This window comes from Sinocyclocheilus anshuiensis, unplaced genomic scaffold (genome assembly GCF_001515605.1).
Source record: "Sinocyclocheilus anshuiensis isolate Anshui unplaced genomic scaffold, SAMN03320099.WGS_v1.1 scaffold91, whole genome shotgun sequence".
Lineage (NCBI taxonomy): Eukaryota > Metazoa > Chordata > Actinopteri > Cypriniformes > Cyprinidae > Sinocyclocheilus > Sinocyclocheilus anshuiensis.
In genome coordinates, this window is record NW_015552636.1 from 657,424 (window position 1) to 665,813 (window position 8,390).

Here is an 8,390-nt window from a genome sequence, read left to right on the forward strand (position 1 = left end):
AGATGGTTACGTAAATTAGGAAGAGCTTTAAGGGGAACCGAGACTTTCTTCGTCTTGATTAAAGAATTCCACATCCCTGCAGATTCTCATGAAAGCGAATAGTAAAATCTGTAGAGCAGGACGAGCCTTTACAATTTTTGGTCTGTGAATTCTAATCGCACAGTAGGGGTACAACAGGGCTAAAGGCACACCTTAAGGAAAAAAAAAGTGCCATTCACTGCGCCTAAAATGTATAATTGCAGAAACAATATATACGTTTGTACTGAACATTAATGGAGCAACAGAATTATCATTCGATCTTCTGTAATGTCCGTGAAGAAGCCTGCATGGCACTCCCTCCTTTAGTTCTTTATTTATTTGTGCTATTTCGGTGGTCGTTGTGGCAGCGTCATTTGGGGTTGCCATGGAGACAGTGTTACAGTCACAGCACATCTGATCTACTGTATCACTGCGATCGGTCAGTCTGATGAAGGTCTGTGCTGAACTCAGAGGACTGATGCTCTGAAGGAGAAGCAATGCGTTCAGCTGTTAAACAGAACGACTCATCTCACTTATTCATAGATCACAAACACACAGATACACCTGCAGCTTCAGCGAAGAGAGTTTGGTAAGTTCACACTGAGAACCTATTATAATAAAAGCAAAACATTCTTCTGAATTCATAAATTGTGAGAAATCCGACTGCAGATTCATCTGTACATAGAGCATCATATATTCCTGTATCTCTCTGTTGTGATCAGTACAAATGATTATTTCAGCTGATCAGATACTCGACTCGTCTGTTTCAGAGCGACTGATTCACAGTGATCTGCCTCCACCATGTGGACAAATAGTGACAGTGAAACCAGACATGTAAGTCATGTATGATTATTAAATCCTTCATCAATGTGTAAAAAATCTTTGCATAAAATTAATATTTGCTTTTCACCTCTGCTCTAACTTTTTTTTTTCCCCCTATCCCTGCTTTCTAATAAACCTGCCATTGTACTCCATGAATATAGGTGTGGCCTTGTGAAGAATTGTTCCTCTATTGTAAATCACTTCGGATAAAAGTGTGCACTGAATGCATGAATAGAAGTGATATACAGTCATATACATTTTTATATGAAGCTGAGATCAGCGTACTGGATGGTTTCTCACATCTGCTAAATAAATGTGAGGTATATGTTTATGAAGTTTCCAATAAGAGTTTTCAGGTTGGAGCAAACTGTCAGGCATTTTTTGTTTAATTTGCTGTTTAAATGTAACCAAAATGACATCAAGTCTATACTGTAGCCTGTTTTAAATGCATTTTTTTTCTTTCCATTTCCCTCACAAACGGGTTCCAATGACAATTTACTTCATTCAGTTTAATAAATAAATGAACCCATAGATAGATAGATAGATAGATGGATGGATGGATGGATGGATGGATAGATAGATAGATAGATAGATAGATAGATAGAATAAAAAAGAAAGGAAATTATAAACAAATTGGTAAAAAGTAATACAAATGTAATTAAATGTTAATGGCATTTGTTTTAGCAAGTCCTTTCTGTCTTTCCTTCTTTTTAGTTTCTGCAGATTTGGTCTTCCTGGGTGTTAATATTCTGTGATTATGTTGTTAGTAAAAAAAATAATTCGCAATTCGTTTTTGTGTACATAATCTTTAAGTTGTTGTACAGTACATTTGCGTTTTTTTGTATGCAAGTTCTGCCTTATAATCCGTGTAGTGTGTAAATAATAGATGTTTAATCTGGGAGTTTGAGTGTTTATAATGTATTTGATGTGATGGCGCTCTGGAGCGCACGCACACACACACACACACACACACACACACACACACTCTGTGGCGTGTCTGATGCGGAACAACAAGTCTGAACAAACTGCTGCTCCACTTCCGAATGTTTGAAACACCTCCATCAGACCAGCGCCTCCTCCTGCTCCTCCTGCAGCTCCCGAGGAGACACCGGACCGATGACGGAGAACGAGCGAGCCGCCAGAACCCTCAAACACGTCCTGCAGAAACCGGGGAACGGCAGCTGCGCGGACTGCGGCGCCGACAGTAAGTTATTGTTCTTTACACGCATCGAACATTCACCGATCAACCGGAACCGAACCTGCGCGAGCGGAGGATAACTCACCTGACTCACCTGAAACACTGCGCGTCACGACGAACTCTGGCGACTTGGCATTGAGATGTTTCATACAACATATTACAACCTTATTGTATTATACGCGATTATAGTGAGAGTTCATAAAGTCAGATGGGAAAGTCACTGTTTTGAATCTGAAAATAAGCGCGTGCGTGCGTTTCCAGACATACCTGTGTAATCAGAGACTGCGGGAGTCTGTGAAGGAGAGACAGGGCTGATGATGGGTTACCCGATCTCGTGAAAGTGTGTATCAATAGCACGAGTTTATGTTTCGATTTGGCGTACTATTTATACATTGGTGTGCATATGATACGCACTGGGTAGGATTAGGGGTGTGGGGTAGATGCGTATCATATGTACGCAAAAACTGCGTATCATATATGCACGCCAACAAATTGCGTATAACATGCACGAATAGCACGATTTTCTGTTTGTATTTGGCGTACTATTTATACGCATGGTGTGTTTGTACTCATGTAAGGCAGGGTTTGATTTCAGGAACTCTACAGCAGAATATTTTCCTTCTGATTCAGGATGATTCACTTAGGAGTTTAGAAATGGTATTCCAGAGCTCAGGATTGAGTTTGTCTGGAGAGCTGCTGGTGGAGACGGTGTCAGATATAGACTGAAGGTGTGGCTGTGTGTGATTTCTACATATTTCTAGAGAGAGAGAGAGAGAGAGAGGAAGAAACAGGAAGCGTGTTTCTCCACACTGTCCACTGTAACACATGAAGAAAGACAGAAAGAGCCGTTCTATCGTGGCATTTTCAGCCAAAGTCCCTTTTAAGGAAAGTCTATTCACTCGGCGGCCACATTTGTAATGCCTCTGGGCGGCTATTTTCAGGCATGCAAGACCAAAGCTGTGTCCCAAATCGCCTACTTATACTACGCCCTAGAAATATATATATATATATATATATATATATATTTCTAGGGCGTAGTATAAGTAGGCGATTTGGGACACAGCTTTGGTCTTGCATGCCTGAGTCCTATCCTAACAAACCATACATCAATGGAAAGCTTACTTATTCAACTTTCACATGATGTATTAATCTCAATTTCAAAAAATGTACCCTTATGTCTGGTTTTGTGGTCCAGGGTCACATTTAGTTACGTGCATCCCGTCACCATTTAAACTGGCAATCATTTTAATGAATTAAATGATAATCATAATACTTCATAAATAATAACACTTGAGAAAGGGCTGCGCAATTAATCAAATTTCTAATCTCGATTACAATTACGGATGTCACAATTACGTAATCATTCAAAGCGGCAATTAATCGTTTAACGTCCACTTATGTTATTCTGCGCACTTAAGATGTTTTTTTCCTACGTGTTATCTTAAGGTTTTTCCATTGTTTTAATTGTAGTTTTAGTATAACATTATAATACGATGCATTTTCTTTCCTTTTTTTATTTAAAGAAGAAACCAAACCAATGTATATTTGACATTTGAGGCTACTATAGAAACTACTATTATAGAAAAGCAAAATAAGTTTTTCATGGAGAGTGTTTTCAGCTTGTTAATTTTCATCTAAAATTATTGCATGCAGTTGCTTCAAACAATGGTATGAACATCATTCAATGTAAATTGGGATAATCGTAACTAATAAGCGCAATTACAATTTCAAGGGAATAATCGACAGTTATGATTTTTGTCATAATCGTGCAGGCCTAACTTGAGAGCAAGTCGACTGTGCATCTGCAACTGTGGTTATATGCATATATGAATATCTATATGTGCAATAGACTTCAGCAGATGATTTTGAAAAACTAAAGACGCTAGCTAACACAACATTTAAAAGTTTAAAAACCTGTAATGTTGACTTTTTAAACATAATAAACCAACACATCCTCAACTGTGAAAGATTATCCAATTTTACTTTAAATCTCTGAGGTTTTTACATGCTGCTTGTAAATATTCTTTGCATAATGGTGCATTTAAAAGTTAATGTCCAAACGGATGTTTATGAAAGTTCACATTGTTGTTGCAGATGAAATATAACAGATAAAATGAAATAAATATTTTTTACCAGGTGAAATGTTGATTATTAATAATTAAAATCCCTTTATCTAAACCTCTCTAATTAACCGTTGTTTGCGCACATCCTCCATGTTTGTAGTTTTTATGCTTTTTATTCATGTTTGTAGTCCTCTAACCAAATCCTTCTCCAAAGTGCAATGGGTTGTGGGTAATATTAGCTGTTAGAGTGTGCACGGATCCACACTTCAAAAATCTGCCGGAAATAGTAGACCATCTGGGGACTTTTGGCATACACATACTATGCTTTAGGACACACTTATTCTAATCTCACATACTATGTAGGATGCACACTGGGATGCAGGGATCGATTTTCACTACAAGTGACGATGTGTTGACCATTCCAAGATGTGGAATCTCAAAATTCCCAGTTTACAAAGTTGTGTTTATGAGGTCTACAAGGATGTGAATGCTTTTTACAAGTCGTAATCTTGTAATTACAGTAATTACATCATTGCATGAATGCACATTTAATCCCATTAATAAGTAATGCACCATATTTGTATATCTAAGTCTTTGGCTCAGCTTTATTGTCATATTGTCATGTTTAATATATCATGATTTTACCTGATTTAAATCACACGAGGAACATGTTCAGGTTGATTGTTTTTACAGTAAACAAGAGTTTGCGGTCATGGTGTCATGAGGATTTAAAGGACAATAAAAACATTAATCATGTACGTGTCGTTCCAAACCTGTACGACCTGATGCTGCATTGTTTCAGTTTCCATTTACTTTCATTGTTTTTTTTTTTTTTTCATTGTATAAAATGAAAGTCAGTGGAAACCTAAACAGTCTGGTTGCAAACATTCTTCAGAAATATCATATTTTGTGGTCAGCATCAGGTCATACAGGTTTGAGGGAATTTTCATTTTTGGGTGAACTGTTCCTTTAAGCTATCACATGAGCTATGATTTGCATATATTTATATTATTCACTAATATTATTACAGTGTATTCAGAACAAAAAATGTAGTTAGTAACGTAATCCATATACTATAATCATTAGATTACTTCTACATTACTTTTAACCTCATTTATCACATTGATTTAAATAGGATAATCTTGTACCATATTGATATAAAAATACAAAGAGTATTTTTAGATATTTCACATATATATTTCATTTGTTGTTATCAAAAACTTAAAGTGCATTAAATATTATATTGTGTAAGGCTTTATTAGTTTGATCAAAAAGCTTAAATTATAAATAAACAAATTAAAACTAATATATAATTATATAATTAATATATTATTAATAATTTAAAATAATTTTAATATTGATTCAAAATAAAACAATTGCTGAAAAAAAAACGTGTTTACATGCTTGTGACCATAACCATAAAGTTAGAGAACCGTGAACATACAATTGTATACCATATAGTATACCATATACATTTTACCATGCATTTAGGTGCTATATGTGTGGTTTTAACTGTGGTTATCATAATCTAAATGTAAGCTACTATGGAAGACCATGGTTAATAATAAAAAAATAATAATAATTTGAACAGTCAGAATAATAAAATTTCGCCATATAGAAGTGAGGTTGTTACAGATCACTGTTTTTGATAATGGAAAAGAGTAAATTATTACAAAATGTGAAAATTTTGTCATGCTCTGACCACAAAGAGTAGTTTAAACCCACATTTAACGGTCTGGTTTCTACAACTTTCACTTACGAGCAAAAATCTGCCTTTAAGCTTGAAAGAAATAAAGATTTGAAATTTATCGTTGTAATTATCGATATTGAATTATATGAAAAAATTTATTGTGATAACGTTAACATTCAGGCTGTGAAAGATGTGTCTTCTGCTGTGATGGAGAATGTGCCACTCTTCATGGCACTGGATGTAACTGGGGCATCTGTGTTGTGGTAACCATGACAACGTGTGAGTTTGTCATCTACAGTGGCAAAGCTCTGAGGGGATTGAGCTCATGATGCGGAGTCTGTACCACACACCCCCCCACACACACACACACACACACACACACACACATATGTGCATTTCAAATACTTCAAAAGCATCAAAAACTGACACTCATATATTTTTAATTAATATAAATGAATGAGGTACAGTGTATGGAGTATTTGTAAAGTACATAATGACATCTGTATTTAGTTTTCTGGTCTACATCTTCACTGTGCAGAATTGTTATCATTTGATCTCATATTTTCTCTGTAAGTCAGTGTTATGTGTTTTGTGCCTGTTTTTATCAGATAATGCAGGAATGTCCTCGCTGAGTTTCTGTAGCTCGAGGCGGATGTTAATGGTTTATGTTTCTTTAGCTTCGGGGTTTCTTAAGCTCGTCTCACTGCTTTCTGGTGTGTGTCTGAGTTTTTTGCTCTTCAGCTGTTTTCCAGTAATTCTGATGCGAGTCGGTCTTCAGTATCTCTTCTATTCTGTCACTGTATGAATCGTGTCTGTGCTCTCGAGTCTGAGTTTTGTGTGTCAGTAATCTCAAAGTTACAGGATGATCCGTTCATCTGGATCTCATAAACATTACAGCATTTACTGACTCTCGCTCCAGGATTTATCCCCGGATATTAAACCTGCCGGTTTAATTGAATGCTGACACCTCATGTGTTAACAGCTGTTTTATTTATTATTTCTCTCTCTCAGATCCGGAATGTGGCTCGTGTTCTCTAGGCGTCTTCATCTGTCTGGGCTGCTCCGGAGTCCATCGCAGTATTCCCGATCTCGGAAAAGTCAGATCGCTCCTACTCTCACACTGGGAGGATTCAGAAGTTCAGGTGTTCATTAAGATTTCTATTCAGAAAACAATCACACTCTTTCTTGTTTGCTCCTTCAAACACACATCAGTGTTATTTTGTATCATTTACATACTAATAATATAAATAATGCAACATAAATTCAGTCTGGCTCTGACTATTATATTAATTATTTGGTAACACTTTAGTATATGGACCAGTTCTCACTATTAACTAGTTGCTTATTAGCATGCCTATTATTAACATATTGGCTGTTTATTAGTCACATATTCTGCATGAGCATATTCATATTCATATAGCGTTGTACCTAAACTTAACAACTACCTTACTAACTATTAATAAGCTGCAAATTAGGGGTTTATTGAGGCAAAAGTCATAGTTAATGGTTTGTTAATCACGAGAATTTAACCTTAGAATAAAGTGTGATCAGTTATGTTATATATTAGATTGTTATTGTTTATTTATTATTTTATATTTTCAGTTTTCGTTTGCTTTAGTAGTTTTATTATGTGGTTTTCTAATGATTATTAGTTTTTTAAATATATATATATAATATTTTTATTTCACTTTTAATTTTAGTAATTAACTTTATATTAATTTTTGTAATACTATTATAGCATTTTTTAATATGTTTTTTTTATATATTGTGAAGTTAAAATGTTTCATTAAAAATGTGTACGTTATTTCAGCATTATTTCAATTATGAAAATGATTTCTAATAGTTTTAGCTTTAGTTAACAATAACAACACTGATCTGTTTGGTGTTATTTTTCATGGAGCAACAAAAGGAGACAGTTTGGAAAATCATGCAGCTCTTTTCCACACTGAAACAGTTTATAGTGTCAAGCTGAACTTCATTCAAAACTTAATTTTCAGTTTGTTCCTCAAACAAATCGTCATATGACTTCTGAAGAATATAGCGCATATGAGTCATATTAACCTTCATGATACATTCATGTTATTTCTCTATGGAACTTTATATGTTCAGGATGAACTGTACAGAAAAGAGCTGCATGAAGACTGACCATTTCTCTTCCACTGTTTAAAACAGCGTGAGATTTCAGTGTCAGCTGTAAATCATACAGAGCTGCCTGTTTGCTGATGTCTGTGTTTGTAGTTCATGTCTGAGCGAGGAAATGATGCCATGAACGCCGTGTATGAAGCTGCACTTCCTGTTTACTACTACAAACCCACACACAGAGACTGCCAGTGAGTTTCCATGGCAACCAGCCGCATCTCACATCACATTAACACACAGCTGCATATGGAAATATCGCCATATCATGCTCTTAGATGCTCTGGCAGGCGTTATATTAGGGTGAGATCAGGGTCACTTCAACTTCTGGCCACTTAATTGAGTTAATTTAGCTGATCGGGCGGCTTTACAAAGTCAGAAGATCACGCGAATCTGTCTTTGAGTGTGTGTGTGTGTGTGTGTGTGTGTGTGTGTGAGAGTGTGTGTGTGAGTGAGTGAGTGA

General features: G+C 35.8%; 1 pseudogene; it reads left to right on the forward strand.

Moving 5' to 3' along the window:
- Positions 1 to 1,870: 1,870 nt before the first annotated feature.
- The window catches only part of LOC107666671 (arf-GAP with dual PH domain-containing protein 1-like), a 10,869-nt pseudogene continuing 4,349 nt past the window's right edge, over positions 1,871 to 8,390 (forward strand).